Source organism: Prionailurus bengalensis, chromosome E1 (genome assembly GCF_016509475.1).
Source record: "Prionailurus bengalensis isolate Pbe53 chromosome E1, Fcat_Pben_1.1_paternal_pri, whole genome shotgun sequence".
Lineage (NCBI taxonomy): Eukaryota > Metazoa > Chordata > Mammalia > Carnivora > Felidae > Prionailurus > Prionailurus bengalensis.
In genome coordinates this window covers 50,680,748-50,703,171 of record NC_057347.1, presented here as the reverse complement: position 1 = coordinate 50,703,171, position 22,424 = coordinate 50,680,748, and positions in this window count along the sequence as shown.

Here is a 22,424-nt window from a genome sequence, read left to right as displayed (position 1 = left end):
GCAGGCGGGGAAGATTGCATTGCGTTGCAGCCCAGGCGCACCTCCCTGTCCCCTTGCTCCCACCTACGGCCCCACGCCCCCCGAATTCCCCGGCGGAGGAGCCGCGAATGCAATGGGGGAAAGGGACCGGGACGGCGCGCAGAACCCGGCTGGATTTCAGACGCGCACAACTTTTGCAACTGCAGAGCCGCTTGGCTCTTTCTGCTCCCGGCTGTTCGTGAATTACTTACAAAGCGCCTAGACTTCTCTGAAGGGTGAACGACTCGTTCCCTCTCGCACTGTCCGCCCTCAGTCTCTTTCTCCACCGCCGCCCGGCACGCTCTACTGATCTAAAATCAGAGCAATTAGAGTAATGAATTCTCTGGAACAGCAACTCCTACAGACACTCAGCTCTGCCCTCGCATCAGCGCCTCCCAGCCCTCATTCCCAGCAACCAGGCAAGAGCATGTAGACCCTTTAAAAACCTGTGTCAACTTCAGTGTTAACCGCGTCTGGATCCTGCGGCTTTTACAGCTTAGTCCGTGTGTACGTGTGTCTGGCTGTCGGTGTGTGTGTGTCTCTGTGTGTGTGTCAATTGAGTAAGTGCATGTAACTCTGATTACTTGGGCGTCCTAACGAAGCTTTGCTCTTAAAGGACACAGTATATTTAGGAGTCTTCCTTACACGGAGTTTGAAATTCCTGTGTGTGTGTGTAATGTTTATTTCCTCAAGCGACCAAATGCGTCCTTCGTGCAGTTGGTTGAAACCTCCAAAAGGCCTCCTAGAGTCGCCAAACTACTTGCACAGTCTAGCTCGTATTCAGGGCGGCCCGGACTGGTGGATTTGTGTGCGTAGGGGAGGTGAAACTTGACAATTCAAGGAAAGGGTCTGCGCCGGTACCCACCTCCTAGCCTCATTCCCTCACTTGGCCCCTAGGAGGTGCTGGTGAAATATGCTAGGTTTTGCAGATGCGTACTTAACCCTGCTTTAGCAAGGGTGCCGCCTGTCCTGGCGCGGAGCGAGAGACTGAAATTAAGAGTGTGAAATAAGTTGTGCGTGCGGCGTATCTGCGCTGAGAGCCAAACGTCTTGCTGTTCCGTCCCACTTGCTGAGATTGCACAGTACTCCAAACCCTGTGACCGTCTTGCCTTGTATGCGGGAATAATACCTCACCCGGGGTGGGGGTGGGGTGGGTGGCGGTAGGGGTGTGTGTGTCCACTTTAATATTTATTAAGTAATGTATTACTTTGGAACAGCTTGCATTAACTGTGCCAAATAGATGGATGTGTAGAAACCCAGGCTGCAGCGCAAAGCTAAAAACGTGGAGATAGACAAGCTAACTCTGTGTAGCCAGAGGAAGGACAATGAGTGACATGTCACCCCACCACAATAAGCTGCTTCTGAAATATGTTTCTTCATGGATTTCTTCTAAGAAACAGTTGGGAGAGGTCCAATCAACCCCTTAAAACATATTAAGACTAAAGGGAAAGAGGAAATTAATCATTTATGTGTATGTCCTTTATTATGATTCAGTCTGTGCATCTGTAGATAGCTAAGAATTTTCCAGCCCATGTGAATTCGGAGAGGCAGCATTCTTATTTCCAGGTAATGAGCTCTTTTTGAAAGTCAGTCACCCAGAAAGGGGTGCCATTTTCCTGGCATGTGGATTGAAATTGTGTTATTTTAATACTCTAACTGAATAAACTGAATATAATCATAGGCCAAGATAGTTTCATATAATAGAAGAATCTTTAAAGAAATTAACACGAAGTTATAAGATTATGGTTGTTGCGTAAATTTTGTCATGGAGGGGGCAAATAAATAGACGTACTTAATCTTTCTCATCAGCATCACTCTTACCCACCATGGGCTGATATGCAGCAAGGCTTATTTCTTGAAGTTAAAGAAAAATTGATTCTTGTAATACGCAGATTCCCAGCCTGAATAGAGGTTTTACCTTAATTATTTAGCTAAATAAGGAAACATGAAGGATTAAGTTTTGTAAGTAAATGACACTTTGTAAATGCATGAGGGCACTAACCCCACTGCTTCGTGTTATAAAGGGAAAAAAAAAATTAAGTGTGCATTTGAATTAATAAGTGACTTGTCACTATGCCCCTATTAGGAAAATTCTAGTGTTCCAAAGCTTTCAGGACTTTTTGGAGTGATGCATGGTACAGATTTCTCTAGTCAGAGTGTATCTTTTTTTGGCTGAATCAGTCCTTATTTAGCAAAAATCCCCATTAGTTTTGGACACCAATGCAGTTGGGTGTTGGGATCCATCTGTGGATTAAATTTTTCCAAGGAAATGACAGTTATGCCCTTACTGATTCCCTCCACAGTAACCACCTATAATATTAGAGCCAAATATTAGTCACAATCCAGATCTGCAGTTAGATTATGAAGGGTTGTGTGACGCAGAAGGGATTGTTCCGCTAGGAACACAGATCTTTCCTTTGCACTTATATAAATATCTCTAGCAATTAGATATATTTTCAGACTTCTGTTAACCAGGTATGCCGTCCAATTTTACAATGATGAGAAGTGAAAAACTCCTTTCGTTTGCATCCACTGTGTTTTGAGAACCCCTTAGTAATCTTCAAAGTAATAATTGATAGCAAGAAATAATAAATAAATGTCAGGTGAACTTAAAGCGTAGACCAGATGAGTTTGCAATCTCCTGCAATGAGGACAAGCCATTGGCAATGGTATTTTTTTTAATGTTTATTAATTTATTGAGAGAGAGAGAGAGAGAGAGAGAGAGAGAGAGAGAGAGAGAGAGCTGTATGAGAGCTGGAGAGGGGCAGAGAGAGAATCCCAAGCAGGATTTGCGCTGTCAGCTTAGGATGAAACATGGGGCTCGAACTCACGAACACTGAGATCATGACTGGAGCCAAGATCAAGAGTTAGATGATGGGGCACCTGGGTAGCTCAGTTGGTTAAGCATCTGACTTCGGCTCAGGTCATGATCTCACAGTTCGTGAGTTCAAGCCCTGTGTCGGGCTCTGTGCTGACAGCTCAGAGCTTGGAACCTGCTTCCGATTCTGTGTCTCCCTGTCTCTCTGTCCCTCCCCTGTTTGCTCTCTGTCTCTCAAAAATAAACGTTGAGTTTTTTTTTTTTTTTTTTAAAGGGTCAGATGCTTAACCGACTGAGCCACCCAGGTGCTCCCGGAAATTGTGTTTTAAGGCACCAAATGTAATCTTATCTATGGGAAAACAGCTTTGGCAATTTCGATTACATATTGGTAAGAGTTAATCTTCATATTAAATTCACTAAATGTATTTGTTGAGTATATACTTTGTATTTTAGCTATATGCAGAGTGATAGGGGAGACTTAAGAGCCGTGGGAGGGACAATTTCTTCCCTCTGGGAATTCACAACGAGAGTCTCTCATTAGAAGACAAACCATGCACCAGCAAAATCAAATGGCCCAATGACAGGATAAAGCAGCCTATGGTTGAAGTGGTAAAATAGATCATGCAAGAAAAAAAAATTCTGAAGAGTTTCTGTGGAATCAACTGGAATTTATGGGGAAGTTCAGGATCGAAGACTTGGTATGTACGATATACTACCCTGTAGAGTTGTGTTAAGGATGCTAAGAGCCTACTAGACGATAGGATTGTCTTTTCATTCAGTTTATGTCCTAAAACAACTGGTAGGCTCCCAGATCTGTCCATAGACATGCAATCCTGTGTATGAATTATAAGCTGCTTCTAAGAATGCTACATGTCTCTGCCTACACAGACACTGTTTCTTCTAAAGCAGTGGGATTTATTCCACAAGCCTTATTTGCCATTTGTTACCACTGTAGCACACAGTGAGGATGCCTTCTTTTCCTGGCATCCCTGGGAATGCAGTGTATCGCCTAATGGCTTTTCTAATTAATTGAAATTTGTTTGTGGTGGGAACTATTTTCTCTGATACACTGTAAGCCTTTGACTGCTCCTGTCCCACTATAAACATTTCTAGTGTAGCATATTTTGTTCCTCTCCTGCTATTCCAAATAGTTGTCCCTATATTTTTCCACCTAAGAGCTTTTCAAAATCCACTCTCATATCTTTTTTGTCTTTATATCCTCATTGCTTTGCACGTGGCCAAGGAAATAAGTCAGTTTCAATAAATGTCAGTTGATAGATGGAATGCAGTATTTCTGAGTATACTACAACTTTTGAATAATGATTCAGTATCATTATAATAAACATAAGCAATTTCATTTTTACCTGCAACAGAGGGGGACAATCGGGGTACAGTAAGAGCAATGTCATCTACATTCAAGGACTCTAGACTAAGCTTATTTAAGTCTTCTGCTTGTTTTTTTCTTTCCCCTCTTTTCCACCAAGGACAGCCTTCACTTCTCATTTTTTCTTCTGTCAAATATATCAGGCTGCCATCACGCTCTATCTAATTTGTTGATTCTAATCTGCACTGTACTGAGAACTTATATAACCAGGGTTGCTTAGAAATATATGCAAAGTGAAAACAAACATATTCTAAAAGGCTTAAAGTAGATATATATTTTTGAAATAGTATGAGCAGATGCCAAACTTGGAGTTACCTTGTTTTGGTCAGTTTCCTTTTTGGGTAAAAAAGCTTCAGGATATGGATTTATGACATCTATTTTAGCCTCTCAGAGTGTTTAAATGCTTTAGTCCCGTATTTACTGTGTAACGAATAGTTGAGGAAGACCTCCGGGTAAGGGAGGTACCTTTGTGTCTGCAAATATGCACATGTTTATACATATATGTACAATAAAACCATACAGTCATTTATTGAGAAATCATTTGAGTGCTTACTGTTTCCATTAATATGATCTTTATTTTCCACCAAATATTTTTAAACCAGCAGTACTAAGTGGGATTTTTTTTTTTAATTCACACTTCCAGTGCAGCTGAATTATTATTTAGTAAATTACTCTCTTCTGTCATGCTCTGGACGACTTAATGTATTTCATGTGGGTGAGACAGTTACACTCTGAAAATACCATAATCATCCTCAGGCCAGACCCTACATTACACAGGCTCTTAGCACAGTGATTATGATGACCATTGTATCTGTGTTGTCTGTGACACATCAGCTCCCTTAAAGGTAATGAGCCTAAAGCCTCAGTTCATTCTCTGTTAACACGGACGGCAGCTTCTGAGATCAAGGAGCCCAGCCATAAGATGCCTGCACCTTGGCTTTTTCCAGAACTAGCAACAACAAAAAACAATTTCAGACAACAAAAGTTAGTCACGATTATAGACATTTAAAGAATGTGCCACAAGCTATAAAGAAAACACAAAACACAGTTTGAGTAAAGCCAATGATACTGTAATGTTACTTCTGAAAGAAAGGGTATATACCAGAACGTCTAGATTTGGGGATATAGGCTTTAACAGTTTGTGCGTGTGGGGTTCTCAAGTGTATGAGTGTATATAGGTCTGTTTTTTGTTTTTTGTTTTTTTTTTTTTTAACTGTCAAAGCAATTGTGGAAAATGTACCAGAGAAGCATTAAAAATATAGAAGAATGCAGGAAAACATAAAAAATAAATCCATATTCTCAGGGCGCCTGGGTGGCTCAGTTGGTTAAGCATCCAACTTCGGCTTAGGTCATGATCTCACAGCTCCTGAGTTCAAGCCCCGCGTCGGGCTCTGTACTGACAGCTGTGAGCCTGGAGCCTGCTTCGGATTCTGTGTCTCCCTCTCTCTCTGCCCCTCCCCCACTCATGCTCTGACACTCTCTCTCAAAAATGAATAAACATTAAAAAAAAGTTAAATCCATATTCTCACCATTATGAATACTTCGGTATATATCTTCCCCTTTTTCCTTTTTTCCATTTTTGTGTCTTTATATTTTTAAAATTTTAAGATCAGTTGTGTCATGCTTTTTGATACATGAGTATCTTACTTTTTATACTTCTTTGTCATGCAATGAAAATTCATTGGAAAGCATATATTTTAATGTTTACATGTATTTCATGTCCGTAATATGTGTGAATCATACTTTAATGAGCCATCACCTATTCTTATGCCTTTGTATTCATTTTTGTTTTATACTCGTATAACGATGCATTAACTTCTCACATAGATTGTTTATCTTCATCTTTTGTTAGGTTTCCAAATGTGGAATGACTAGGTCAAAGGGTATGATCTCTTGAAACGTTTTTTGTTTGTTTGTTTGTTTGTTTGTTTGTTTGTTTAATTGCAACTCTTCCAAGGCAAATCCTGATATGTTGAATGCCAGGGATGTTCTGCATTATGTGACCTTGGTGATGGTGACGGCATTGCACGGTGGTGAGAGTTTGGGCTTTGGGTCAGCCTGATGTGTGTGTGCAACATTGATCCAGCTAGCTGTAAAAGGCTGCTATAAGGATGAGAAATAAGACACATAAAATGCTTGCCACACGATGAACACTTAGGCAATGGAATTATTGACATTACTTGAGACTGCTGCTACTAATGACGATAAGGTTAATAAATAGAATCAATTAATTGGAGGGAAATAAGATGTTTTAAAGAGATATTTAGATGTAATAACCCTTTAAATAGCATTACAATCTTCTGCAGTGCCTGATTAAGTACGAAAATCATAAATGAAGAGAGAAGCATCTGAGGAGTTTAGGAACATTTTATAGCTGTGTCGGCATATGGGTTGCTGTTAGAGGGAGAAAACCAAAGCAGATTTTCTAGGTGATGGTCAGCATTTGAATAAATTAATGAAAAAAGAGATATTAGTATTGAACATTAAATTCAGGCCAGATTTTAGACCCTTAAGCATGAAGAGTGACACTTTATTCGTTAGACGGGGAGGGACCTGCCGATGACTGAACAGAAGGCTAAGAGATGTGAGCAGGACTGTTAGAACGTTATTCGGACTGTCATTTCTTCATCTGTTGCCTCTGGCTGCATTCCTGCCATGTGATCTTTTCTTCTGGATTTCTCCTCATATGATTTCCCAAATCCCAATTTTAATGTATAAGGAAATAGAGAAATCATGTGTCAAGGAAGTTCCTCATGTGAGTGGAGACTGTTGATAACAGATTCTAAGTCTGCTGATTTCAGACTCAAGGTTTCTTCCTCTCCTTTCTGCAAAATATAACTTTTCACAGCAACCGTGCTCAGACAAATCTAGAAATCAAAGAATAGGGCTGATCATTTTTGCTGCCAGTTACTAACTCCCCCCAAATTATTCTTACACTGAATAAAGTGTATAGTGTATAATAGGTCCTCACGCAAGACCTATTTCCAAATGTTTGGCTCAATTTCTGTGCTTCGCTATGGGAGAGTTTCTTCCATTTTAAAAATAAATTTGATCAGTATCTGAGGATACGATCGATCTTTTCCTCTTTCATTGACAAGTTCATGTTCTGCAGGCGTATATCCCCCATTGATATTTAATTCCAGGCCCTTGGTAAATGTGTCTTTTAATATTCAAAGCCCTATGTACAAGTTACAAATAAGTAACTTGTATCACAACTATGCAAAATTAAAATGCTATACTCCACGGTCACCAATAACATTAATGACTAATGATGACAGGAAAAATAACAATAATAGCCCTATATGGTTACTAAAACAAAATCCAAGTTACATTACTGCCCATCTTATAGGTGCTTACTTAGATATTTTAAGGTACTAACTAGGATCAAATCCAATTCTCCTCCATTCAGATTTGAGCTTCCCCTGGTCCATTCTAAATGTTAAAGAAATCCAGATGAATGATCACTGTAAACGAGCATTTCAGAAAATTGTCTCTCTTGTTAGTAATAGAGAAACTCTGAATTTACTACGCAGACTTCAACTCTGTCTGTGTTTCAGCTTCTGGTCTTATCAGCAAAGAAAATCTCTTTTTAAAACTTGTATTTACACTAAATCTATTCTGTTACATGGTTTGAATAACTGAATCACCAAATTTTAGCAAGGCAGGAACTGACACTATAAATAATGCTTTCTTGTAAGCTCATTGCCATTTTCCTGCATGTAAATTGAAATACGTGCAGACTCTCTTCTATACCTGTTAGGTCAACTTGGGGAAAGCAAATCATTTAAGAAAGCTAGCTTTCACATTTACTGAGATTAAATCTCTTATGTACATTAACACACACCGTGATGCTTTCCAAAAAGAAAAATCCTTGAAAAATAATGATGTATTTCCCCTTTGGGCAAAGCTTAAAACCCATTTTATACAAAAATGTAGTGCCTCCTTAGTACTGGATTAACTGAAAGGAGGAAGGTACTTAATAAATTAGTGGGCACAAAGCAAACTCACAGTATATAAACATGAAAACATGCACACTCGGAGTTCTACGTCTTGACCTCATGGTGTCATATCTAAAGACCTTATAAGAGGCTCAAGATGGCCACATTTTGATTTGTAGTTTCTTAGTTCTGACAAAAGATCTGTACTCGGCATTGAGACTCCATTTCTGAGTAGCTTGCTTTTGTGATTCTGATTGTATGGTGTTTAAGAGTTCGGTTATATTTTACAATTTGCAATTTTAAAAAAGTATCATCTACTCACCCATTGCACACATATTTCTTATGCATTAAAATACGAAACATTCAAAGCAGATAGTGGCGACTCTCAGTATTTTCCAAAAAAAGAATAATCTATAAAGCTCTGAGGCTAAACAGCTTCAGTCTTTCTGGAAAACACTAGCTAAGTACACATAACAGAAGCAGTTCCCTTGGAGCAGCGGCCGATGAAAGTGCTATTTGTGTGTCCTGGCAGAACTTATCTGAACATCTACTTGGTCAAAGCATCATTTAGCACCAAAGACCGTCATCAATGCTATATCCATAGTATCAAAATCCAGGCAGTATAGTAGAAATGTATGCAAGTCTCCTCAATCCTGGGCTCACAATGAGTCGGCGCTCTTCCCTAAGTGAATTAAGCACACACATTAATTCACTCCTCTCTATGTTCTATCTTCTTTCCTCATGCATTGCTCGCCTTGTTCCTTTTTCCTCTCCGTGGTCCATACATTATTTCAAATCCTACAAAAAAAGAGGACCCAGACATAGCCAGTGATCCAGGCAGAGCAGTTAGAATTGTATTATTAGCCTTCTTTAGCATTTGGTTCGTCTCTGGACATGCAGTTCAGGATCTACCTCCACAGGCTCCCTTAAAAAGCATAGCCCATCAAAGCAACGTGCCGGAAAAGCATCAAGCACAGTGCATAGAAAACCGACCCATGCCCTGCAGGTAACAGAGTCCGGTCGGCCAAAAATAAAACAAAGAAAATAAAAATCGTTTTGGAAATTATTTTTCCATAAGGGAAAGCAGTTCTCTGTGAGTTGACTTACAGGTCATGGACACAACACCAAAAGGTCAAAGAACAGGAAAAAAAAGAAAAAAGTTAGACCCCTAGGCATGGACAGGTGTCCTGCTCTTTCTCCTGTCTCCTGAACCCTCTTCGGAGTCTCCACAGAAGGATCTGCAGCCTGTTTCGAGCAACATAGGGACTGGTGATCTCTCGGGCAAGGTTTCACCCCTAACTCCACTGAAGACCCCCTCAGACCAAGAAAGATTTTCTCACAGGAGAGTTTGAGAGAGTCTATGAGTTCATGCTCGAAGTAAATTTCATAATTTCCTCTCTGTGCAAATACCAGGGTATTTATTTCTCTTACGTAATTTCCAGGGAGTCCGTTACGTGACCCGACTTCTATTCTGTTGGTCTACTGAGGGACCTTACCGTCAAACAGTCACCCTTGGTGAGAACGTACCCAAGGACTGATATACGACTGCAAAGGAACTTAACAATTCCTGGAAGGAAAAGGGTTAAGAGCCAGTAAAAACAGCATAAATTTACACATGACCTAGTACGATTACACTTTCATTCTCTTCCTCGCAAGGAACAACAATGGCAACATCCATAACTAATGCTTCTGGTCTAAAAAACCTTCTCCCTAAAGGAGTGGTTTTCACCCACTGCAGATGATCTCAACAACCTGTGGTTAGAAAGGATCTCTAGACAGAGAGATGTACTTGCTGGTGATTTTTCTTTCAAAAGGAGCTAAAAGGTTCATTACATCTTGGAAAAATAATCTCAACTATCGGTCTGAAGGGAGCAGTCTTGTGCGATTGGTTTGTGATGGTCCAATTCTGGCTGACAAGTTCTAGAATTAGATTGGTTTGTCCCAATCTTAACCTAACTGCTAGGAAGGGGGATGGCTTAAATAGCCAAAGGACTTGGCTTTGGACACAATTATGAGCAGAGAAAAGCCACTGGAGTGGTTTTAAGTTAAAACAAAAACAAAACAACAACAATAAGAAAACAAAAACAAAACAAAACAAAACAAAACAAAACAAAAAACAAAACTGGTCCTGGAGAAAAACAGAGGACATGCATTTGTTTTCCATTAGGGATGAGATCAAATGCTACAGTCCTCTCTGGCCTAAGCCCACAGTGGAGGCTTCCCTAGATGAGCAAACTGGTTGCAAACTGAGCTCCCTGTAGGGGATCCAGGTGGGGCAATAGAAAGTGAGCAGAGCTGAACCGCAGCCCTTCCCTTCCCCACCCCCAGATCCTGTAATCACCACCACCCTCTCCCACCCCTGCAACAGTCCCCTTTCCTTTTTTCCCCTTTCTCCTCTAGGAATTTTCCATCAGCTGGAGAGCAAGGACATCAGTTGTGACACTGATGGGAAAAGTTGCACTTTTGCCCTTGACCACAGCTGCATCTGGGCGGCCTTGTATTTGCCTGTGGAGCCCACGGATACTGGAGCAGTATGCAACAGCTGCTCTGTCCAGGTCCTACCGATGTCACCTTGTTCTTTTCCTCCCCTCCCCTCCTCCTTCCTTGTGGTTTGCACACAGATGTCTCAGGGAAGACCTTCATGATGCTTCCTGGCAAACACCTCAAATGCCTTAGATCAGCACTTATCTTGGAAGAACTGGTCTTGGGGACTTTTCAAGACTGTTAATTGTATTAGAAGTGCTAATGAAAGACTCAATTAAAATGAAAAAGGTAGCAAAACCTTCCCAGTTTCAGGAAAAACTGAGACATTTTGAGATAGCATCATTGGGAGATTTTTTTCCTTTAATATCAATTTTTCAAAAAAAAACAAAAAACAAAAAACCTCAGTCTCTTGTGTGGTGGAATAACTTCCCTGGCTCCAGATGTGGCCAACTCTGAAGTGAATTCTCCCAAAAATACCCTCCTTTTTTTTGTTCATGAAAACAATACAGGGCTGAGCATTCTTGATGGGAGCCTACCCACATCAAGAAAACGAACCAGAGCAAAGATATGTGATGTATACACAAATACCCTGATATTACAAGACCTATAGAAAATACAAGTTTCTCTTTTCCTGAACCCCAGGCCTTTCTGATATTTAAATTAAGAAATGTCAACCTTTCCACTGTTCTAGAACAGGGGATCCGTAAGCTACAGACCACAGGCCAAATCTGCCTCATCATCTATACAGCTCCTGAGCTAAGAATGATTTAAATTTCTTTAGGGGGAAGAATCGAAGGAATAATAATATTGTGTGACACTGGGATATTTTTTAAAAATGCAAATTTCTCTGTCCAAAAGTAAAGTTGTATTGGAGCATAGCCACACTTGTTTGCTTACAGATTGTTTCTGACTGTTGCTTTTGTGCTACAAAGGCAGAATCGAGTGGAAGACAGAGCCCACATGTGGGCCACATACTATCTGGCTCCTTACAGAAAAAGCGTTCTGACCGCTGGTCCAGAATAATGCTACGGGCTTTAGGCTGAATTGAGTAAAAAGGGTGTGAAAGCCATCCCTCAACTCTAGTACTAACAGGCTGAATACATTTATTGTATTGTAGGATTTATTTAACTGTGGGCGCTCCTTGTTAAAGTGGAGAGGTTTATTTTTAGGATCAACCATATATGTATGGTGAAATATGTAGTCGAATAATAAATATTTTTTTGTTTAATGACAGTTGACAAATGTCAACTTACATGTCAAAACTAAGTGTCTTCCAAGTAGACTCATAAAATAAAATTAAGGTTACTGTTAATAGCAATCCTTTAAAAATCAACGAATGGGGGGGGCACCTGGGCGGCTCAGTTGGTTAAGTGTCTGACTTAGGCTCAGGTCATGATCTCGCAGTTTGTGAGTTCAAGCCCCGCGTCGTAGGGCTCTGTGCTGACAGCTCAAAGCTTGGAGCCTGCTTCAGATTCAGATTCTGTATCTCTCTCTCTCTATTCCTGCCCTGCTTGCACTCTGCCTCCCTCCCTCTCTCTCTCTCTCTCTCTTTCTCTCTTTCTCAAAACTAAAGATTAAAAGAAAATTAAAAAAAAAATCAATGAATGTCAAAACTGCCTCCATGGAGATTGATTTTTGCAAATCCACTGCTAACCTGTTTTATGCTTGCTGATCCATAGGAGACCAGAGAGTCTGTGAAACTATCAGACATGTATTTCCCTTTGTGTTGCTTCAACAAATCTTGAATTTGACCTCGTTAGCAACTGCTAAGTGTTGCATGTAAGAGTATTTAGTGATGGGCACCTGGGTGGCTCGGTTGGTTAAGCATCTGACTCTCCATTTTGGCCAGGTCATGATCTCATGGTTCGTGCATTCAAGGTTTGCACCGGGCTCTGCAATGACAGCACGGAGCCTGTTTTAGATTCTCTCACCCTCTCTCTCTCTGCCCCTGCCCTGCTCATGCTCTCTTGCTCTCTCACAATAAATAAACTTAAAAAGAGTGTTTAGTGATTGAAAAATATAAAAAACAATAAATAATAGAAGAAAATGGGTTATTTGCAAAAAAAGTTGTGTCATGGAAAATGTTTAAAGACTGAACTTTGAATGCAGATTATATTATATGATTCCATTTTGTTGAGAAAAGAAACTCTTGATGTTTAAATCAGTTCTTAGATCTGCACCGCTGTCTACATTTGTCTTCAGTGCTAGGATTGGGATGTGACAAGGACTACACACATCAAATGTGAACTTTAAGAGGCACAAAAGAAAAACCAGTAATCAAGATAACAGTTCAATTCATAATTTTTTTAAAATGAGAAATAATGCAAAATAACCCATAATGAGCAAAATAGGCCAAAATTATTGTATAAATTCAGGTTTGCTATAGTTGCCTGCAATGGAAAAATTCAATATATCAATATATTAAAAAATGGAGACCTATTTCTCCTTCATGTAAAATCATTTGGAGATGGGTATCCTACAGATGGTATTCTGGGGGCCCCATGCCATTTTTGATGGGTCAGGCTCCCATATCTCAGCTTTAACATCATACATATATGTACATACCATATACGTATAAGATAATATAGTTATTAACATAATATTATATCACATGTAAAATTTAACAATGACCTAGTAGATGTGGTTATAATTTATTTTTATTGTCTTACGTTTGTGTATCGGCATTTTCTCATTTTTCTCTAAATATTTATTATTTCATAATCAAGAACAAAACCTAATGCATGATATAATTTTGAAACTAAAAAGAAGATGCCATTCCTTTTTTATTAAAATTTTGTCTTTATTAAGGCCAAGATGTCAATTTGATCTTTCATTTGCTGAGGTGACTACAAAGAATATTGGGTAAATGCTCTTCGAGTGCATGCAGACTTTGAAATCATATTTCTATACTCATTAGGGAACATTTTTTTTTATCTGTCTAGAAACACAACTAAATCAATCATTCATATAACATTTTGTTCATTAGCTGTTAAATAAGTGAATGCAGAAAGAGTCCTAAACCAAACCAATATAAGTTCACTGGTGAGGCTAGGCGAGATTTCCTTCCTGGGTTTAACGAGAAAAAAGTAAGAAGCAGAATGCACGTTTTCAACATAATTCAGTGTGCACCTTTTATCCCCGGAGCCTCACAGAACACAAATTCTGGTAAATTCCTCGGAGGAATGAAGTACAAAGTCACCAAGAATAGTTCCCACTAAAAATTTCTAAGAATTAATAGAAGTTTGGTCTTTTCTCCCTGAACACCACTAGACATGCCTAGAAGCCTAATTTGAGCCTATTCTATAAGAGTTCTACTGTCGGTTTGTTTTAGTATCAGAAGCTCAGTATTAAATAAATAGGGCTTTAGACTTCTGCCCATTTGAGTACTTCCTTTAAAAAGGAGAGAGGTGGGAACACATCCTCTCGTTAACTCTCCTGCCCCTGGTTTGACATCATACTACTACTAATAAAAATGTGCTAACTCTACACATTGACCCTGAAAACCAGATTCTAGGATGTGAAAATCTTCCTGAAAATATTGATTCTCAGGGAGCTTGTTGCTGATAGATTTGTCATCTGACATTAATTTTTCTTAATGTAATTAGATAGTAGCATAATGGCTATGCTTCCATAGAGAACAATTAGCCATTCAAAACATGTGGTGTGGATAAAAATTTCCGAATTGCCTACAGGAATCAATTAAAGGAAAACACAACAGAGAGAAAAATCAAATATGGTAATGATGGGATTTAAAAACTAATAAATTATTGCATTTCCTAAGAAATTGCAGGAAGAAAATTAAGGGAGAAATAAAGCCAGCCCCTTGATTTCAATGGAATTGTGAGCTTCAGAATCTATTCTAATGAAATGGTAATGGTAATACTAATTCTGTCAAACAATATAGGATTCCCTCAAATCCTTTGTATTTAATTTAAATATCTTTTTATTAAAAAAAGATTCTAGGGGCGCCTGGGTGGCGCAGTCGGTTAAGCGTCCGACTTCAGCCAGGTCACGATCTCGCGGTCCGGGAGTTCGAGCCCCGCGTCAGGCTCTGGGCTGATGGCTCAGAGCCTGGAGCCTGTTTCTGATTCTGTGTCTCCCTCTCTCTCTGCCCCTCCCCCGTTCATGCTCTGTCTCTTTCTGTCCCAAAAATAAACAAACGTTGAAAAAAAAATTAAAAAAAAAAAGTTTCTAATGATCTTTGGGGTTAAATATTATTCACCAAAAATTTGTGACTAAAAATGAATTATCTTATTTCATCCTGTTTTTATTCTACAAACTTGGAAGAGGGGGTTGAACAAGAGTTTCTTTAAGGTTCTGTCCAAAGTTACTTTTCTGTGATCTCTTTGGTCAAACTAAAATGGCAGACATCTTATCTGATGCTATTGGCCCTCTTAACTTTGTCTACTAGAAATAAAATAGTTATAATCTGTTTTCAAAATTTCCGCATGAATGTAAGTCCTCTGAAAGTCATATAATGTAAATGATTAAGATGTAAACAGAATTAAATATGAGTTATTACCTTAGTTCTCCATGACCTGGGTGGTTTCAGTCTGTGACATTCAATATGACATCATTATATATTTCTTCTGTTTGTTTTTGCATAGTTGTTTTAATCCAATGAACTCTGAAGGTTGATAGAAAGGTGCTGTTAATATTATTACTATTATTATCATCATTATCATTGTAATTTCCATTTTGGGCAATACTAAGTAAAGACCACCCCTTTCTTTCTTCATGGCCAACAATTGTATGTGAGTTTAGAAACAATAATGTCCTGTCTTTGCAACACAATATTCTTGGGGCCCTTGGGTGGCACCATTGGTTAAGCATCTGACTTTTCTTTTTTACTTTTCTTTTTTCTTCTGTCTTCTTTTCTTTTCTCTTCTTTTTTCTTTTCCTTTTTTTCTTTTTTTTTTTCCTTTTTGTTAATTTAAATTCAAGTTAGTTAACATACAGTGTAGTCTTGGCTTCAGGAGTAGAACCCAGTGATTCAGCTCTTAAATATGACACCCAGTGCTCATCCTGAAAAGTGCCTTCCTTAATGCCCATCCCCCATTTAACTCTTCCCTCCCCACATCTCTCCTCCAGCAACCCTCAGTTTGTTCTCTTTATTGAAGAGTCTCTTATGGTTTGCCTGTGCCTGACTCTTGATTTCAGCTCAGGTCTTGATCTCAGGGTCAACATAATGTTCTTATAGGATTATGAATTTCCTTCATATAGGCTCCTGGAAGAACTAATTAGATGGCAGCTGTCATTGCAAATACACACACACACACAAAAATATAGTGCATTTGATGCTTTCCAAGAGTTTTTCATTTGTAAGTATTTGTAAGTAAGCATACTAACAAGTTTTTGTGAGCCTCTCTCTTGTTTATATGTTGATAGTCAACAAATGTACTATAGCTACCTGATAAACAGCAACTTTACTATAAACTAAATATAAATACAACCCTCACACAAATATGACAATTGAACTTACAATGACAATGACAAAATATGCATCAGAGTTTTGTTTACATCATAGATGCCTCTTTTTCAGTACTTTTAAGAATATACATTGAACATTTTTCATTAACCACTATAATAATGCATGCCTTAATATACACCCAAACATAGCTTCACAAATGTTAACGTGTTCACTGAAAAACCATTACTGGACTTGAATCCATCACCCTCTGTCTTTACACTTTTAGTGAAAAGCGAACTTCTCTAGCTTTTATATTCTATTGACTGATCGAAAGTCGCCATGTTAGATTTCAGCGTCACTTAACTACATGCTCTCTAACAGCAAATTTTAAAAACACGAAAAGTAAATTTAAAAATCAAATTTAGGGGCGCCTGGGTGGCTCAGTCAGTTAAGCCTCCAACTTCAGCTCAGGTCATGATCTCTCCTGCTTGCGGGTTCAGGCCCCACATCCGGCTCTGTGCTGACAGTTCAGAGCCTGGAGCCTGCTTCGAATTCTGTGTCTCCCTCTCTCTCCGCCCCTCCCTTGCTCTCTCTCTCTCTCTCTGTCTCTAAAAAATAAATAAACATTAAAAAGAAATCAAATTTAAAAGGAATTTGTCGTAAAAAGATATCAAAGAATATCTCAAACCACAGCAGGACCAAATCCATTAAGATCTGTCCCCTCCTCCCCAAAAAAGAGTGAACATGGAAAGAGTTCATTGAAAGGAAATCAATAGCAATCGAGAATAGATACAGGGGATGGGCCTGACTTTAACCGAAAAGGCCAGTTTTAACATTGTACCCAAATACATGAGAAAAAAAAAAATCAAATCCACAGATGGAAAAAAAAAAAACACAGTGAAACTATCATGCAAACAAACGTTTGATTAAAAATTGTGTTCCTGGGGCGCCTGGGTGGCGCAGTCGGTTAAGCGTCCGACTTCAGCCAGGTCACGATCTCGCGGTCCGCGAGTTCGAGCCCCGCGTCGGGCTCTGGGCTGATGGCTCAGAGCCTGGAGCCTGTTTCCGATTCTGTGTCTCCCTCTCTCTCTCTGCCCCTCCCCCGTTCATGCTCTGTCTCTGTCCCAAAAATAAACGTTGAAAAAAAAATTTTAAAAAAAAAAAAAATAAATAAATAAAAATTGTGTTCCTCAGCACAAACCGACAGCAGCCAGGTGACCACAGCTCTGGAAAAACCTCAGCTTAAAGCAGCCCCTGGTTCTCTAGCTCAAGTGCTCAACACAGCCTATTTTACTGCACTTTAATACCGCATCCTAAAAAGCTTGTGAAATAGTATACAGACCCAGGGGCCAGGATGGAGTCCCAACACACTTTACACATCTGCCTTCCACAGTTGGTTGTAATCTAGGACCAGAGAGGGAGGGAGAGCTAGCATAATGAGTCACAGGGTTTCTCCTCTTTGGTATACTTATGTGGTCAAATGTTCTTCCTGAGCCAGAGTGGTGATCTAGCCACTTCTTTCTACATCTTCACAATTAATGTTTCCACGGCAGATAAAATTGATCTCTTTTATTAAATTGTGTGAGTCCAAGTGTCACTCACAAAAATGAGACATGTTCATTTGGAAAGCTGGGTTTTTGGTGGTTTTTTATTTGTTTTTTGGGAGGTGGGGGGAGCTGGATTTTTAAAAACCTGGTTAATTCTTGGGAATTCAGTTTTGTGACAAATGTGCTAGATGACAAAAAACACACCTGCTGGCCGTTGTGACTTTACACATGTAGTCACAGGACTCCAAGGGACTTTGGGAGCACCTGGCAACCCTGGTCCATCAAATGCCCGGGCTCTCAGGGTAGGACTGGAGCCATTTTCAGCTCCACTCAAACCTCACATACATGCTTCACTGTCAGCTGATTCCCCTGCTTGTCATCACAGTGAAAGAAATGGAAGCAGAGAGAAGGGTATGTCTTCAGCCTTCAGGTCTCTGCCTGAAACGCGCGTCTCTATCTCCACCTGGGCGCGCAGGTTTCCCTCCTGTGAATGTAGCTAGGATGCCTCCCTCCCTCCATTTGTAGCCTGGGCGCCTTCCCTTCTCATCTATTCAAGGCCTCTTCTTCTTTATTTATCCACTCTCTCCTACATTGTCTATTTTTTCCTCTCGATGGGATCGTCCCCATCTGCTCATAAACATGCTGAACTACCTCCCCGCTAACAAAAGAAAGAAAACTACAAAGAAGAAAATTGGGGAGGAAAACAAAACAAAACAAAAAACAGAAAGCTTCCCTTGACCTTGTATATTTCTCCAGCCGTTACTTCATGTATCTCCTCCCCTTTTTATCAAAACTTGTCGAAAGGTGTCCCTGTCTTAGCCCCAGATTCTCCGTTGAATCTCCCCGAGATGGGCACCCCCCCCTCCCCAGGCGTGCTTTCCCCGGTCAACTCTGTTTTCTCACACTTTCTCCAAGTAGTACTTGACAGGGCATCACTCGGTCACTTGTTCCACTTGGCTAAGTAACCACTCATCTCTGTCTTTTCTCCTACCTCACGGACAGCTCCTTCTGGTCTCCCTTTAATGCTTTTCTTGTTTGTTTCAATCTCCCGATGTTGCAGCCTCCCACCTGCCTCTTCACTCAATTCCTGGGGGACGTCGTGCAAGCCTGTACTTTTAAATACCTATCTCTGCAGAGGGCTTCCAAATATCCCCCCTCAGGCCTTGACCTTCTCCCACAGCTCCAAACCCACATATACAGCTTCCTACTCTTTTCCCCACTTGGGTGTATCCAGTAAGGCATTTGAAACATATTGCGGCCAAAACTGAACTCTTAAGTTTTGCTTTTCCCCTGGACTCTCACACTTGTTTCTGCTTCAGGGCCTCTGCCCTGGCTCTGTTTCCCCAGGCATCCATGTGCTTTACCTTCTAAACTCTTCTAGATTTCTTTTTTTTTTTTTTTAATTTTTTTTTCAACGTTTATTTATTTTTGGGACAGAGAGAGACAGAGCATGAACGGGGGAGGGGCAGAGAGAGAGGGAGACACAGAATCAGAAACAGGCTCCAGGCTCTGAGCCATCAACCCAGAGCCTGACGCGGGACTCGAACTCCCGGACCGCGAGATCGTGACCTGGCTGAAGTCGGAGGCTTAACCGACTGCGCCACCCAGGCGCCCCAAAACTCTTCTAGATTTCTGAGGAAACGTTACCTCTGCAGAGAGGCCTTCCCTGACTATCCTTGCTAAAATGGCACCTATCCCTGTCTGCACGGGTATATTCCTTTACTTTCTTTTCCCATCAACTGTGCCTGACATTGAAATATGTTTGGGTTTTTTTGTTTGTTTGTTCATGTGTTTGTTTTACCTTCTGTCTCTCTTCCTAGGTTGGAAGTTCCTAGAAAGATAATTTTTTTTCCTGTTTAGTTCATCATTACTTTTACAGTGTCTAGGAAGGACCAGACATGAAGTAGATGTTCAATATGCAAATACATCAATTAATGAATGTTAGAAAAACGACGTACTGTCAATGAAAGTTTTAAAAATTTTTTAATGTTTATTTATTATTGAGAGACAGAGAGACAGAGCATGAGCAGAGGAGGGGCAGAGAGAGAGGGAGACACAGAATCCGAAGCAGGCTCCAGGCTCCAAGCTGTCAGCACAGAGCCCAACGCAGGGCTCCAACCCACAAACCGTGAGATCATGACCTGAGCCAAAGTTGGATGCTCAACCGGCTGAGCCACCCAGGTGCCCCTGTAAATGAAAATTTTTATCTCACTAACTGCATTAATTCTAGTCCTAGTGAATAAATAGGTAGATGATAGGTATAGATAGATAGATACATGATAGATAGATATCTATAGATATCTATAGATAGATGATGATGATGATAGATAGATAGATAGATAGATAATGATAGATGATAGATAGGTGATACATAGTGAGATGAATAGATTAATAATGATGGATATTGATAGATAGATAGAGGAATGGAGAAAGGGAGGCAAGGAAAGAAGGGAAAAGTAAAACTAGTCAAAAAATGAGGCCATGGTTTAGAAAGAGAATTATTGTTCATTGCAATGAACTCTGGGTAAGATGTACAAACAGAAGATAGGGATCATGTATGGATTCTGCTACTTAATAATCACATGATTGTAGGTAAGATATTTCATTCAGCATTTGAATGATAACGTTGTGAAAAGAGGCACACGGGAGATTTTTCCCTTTTAAAATTCTGTGTGCTACATCTGTAATTTACAGTGACATTATACCTCTAAGTGAGGCAGCGTCACAATGTCTTAACAGTGATACGGATTTGACTATGAAGAATGGGTACTTTTTTTTTAGACAATAAAAATAGAGATGGGCACCTTGTACTGGCCATTTGCTCTGGGCTAAGTATTGTCTTGGGCACTTTTGCATGCAATGAGTCATTAATTGTCACAACAGTTGTAGGAAATGAGTACTTTTACCCCTGTTTAATAGATAAGGTAACTGAGTTTGAGTACTTTGTGCGAGGGCACACTGCTAGAAATCCAGAGAGCTGGGACTAAAATCCAGACCAGTCAACCTCCTGGATTTCAGTCTAAGTTAAATGAGAGAGTGTAATAAAGAGAGAGAGAGATGCAAAGAGACAGAGAATACAGAGAATAGAGACAGACACAGAGACAGAGAAATTAATAGGTATACAGAAGACCAAGAAACAGATGAAGAAAAAAATCAATACTAGCACAGCAATACATCTGTGAGAATTTGTTAAACTCTCTTCTCTCTCTCTCTCATTCTACACACACACACACACACACTACTTATAATGAGAGATTTTTGGAACTTCATTTTTTTACCAATAGCTTCATCCTTGATAAAAGCTGTAGCCCCGATCAGACAAACACTGATAATATAAATCAGTGGCCATAAAATTTCTGAATTTGTTACAAAATATATTATTTAATCCCAAGTAGATAGTACTCTGGGATGGTGGCCAGTCCTTTCTCTGTTCTTCACATCAGGATGGTGACATAGTAGAATTTAGAAATTTAAAAAAAATCATTTAAACAAATATCACAACTCTTTGAAAAGCATACAGCTCATGAGATTATAACACATATTTTACAAAGCAAATCTTTACTTATAAAAATTGTGTTTGTTAAGCTGTTTCTATATAGGCATGAATGTGATTATTCAAATATAGTATTGGTGATTGATGTCTAAATTCTGGTTGCTTTCTCTTACTAAGGGATTCCTGAATTAATAATTAGATTATCAATGGACAGGATCCAGACTTCCGTGTTTATATTTGTAGATCAAGAATGGCAACCTAAATGAGCTTTAATTCCATCTTCTAAATACGTAATTCACACTGAGGTAGCAAAGGGAAAATCCAGTATGGGATCCATACCTAGACCACTGTTGTTTTTCAGTGTATGTTAGTTTCTGATGTGAGTGGTGCCCATTACATTTTGTTTATAGCCCTTATTGGCAAGGTGCTTCCCAACTTAATTTTCCAAATATCCTTCCATAGTAGTGGGGAGAAAATAAAAATTTAATAGATTTACTTCATGGAAAAAAAAAAAAATGTGTTCTCTTGTGACCACAAGGTGGCACAATGGTGACCAAGAATATTCAACATCCTAATAGAATTGCAATTACCAGAGGCTTTTACATAATTGCTGTTATTAATACTGTGCCTCATTATCATTATGGTATTTCAGAAGACCAACGTATCACCTTAGCAGTTGGTGAAAAGATAAAGTGCTTTTATTTATTTTTTATCATCCTCCTTCTGCCTGCTAAATCATTAATATTTTGCTTTCTCCCAAACCCCAACCCCAGAAAGGACAAGTAGGTGTGTAGCTCCTTCATTTAATAATTGTCCAAAGCTTTAAAACAAGGAATAATGACTTAGATAAGGTACATATCTGGAGAAGGATAAACAAAACTATATATTTTTTTTTATGTATGTGACGTTGTTTTTGAGCTTGTTTAAATCATTCCATGACCATTCTAATATCTATTTGTAATACAGGAATACAAAAGCCATTCTAGGAACTTCAGTTTACAGTGAAAGTTCAGATCTGTTATTTGCAAATGGGTTTTTCCCTGGTCTGACATCAGACATGATCTTGGGAAGAGCACCCAGGATATTCCAATGTGCTGTCCACCTATTTTATGATTGTTTGGTATTGAGATTAGACCATCTCTCCTCATGCTCAGGGGACTCAGAGTCCACTGGTGCCTGGAAAGCGAGATGCTGCAATCATACAATTATATAATCAAACAATTATATTTATATAATTGTATGCATACAATTATATACTATCATCAAACAATTATATTTATATAATTGTATGTATACAATTATTTATATAATTGTACGTATACAATTATATAC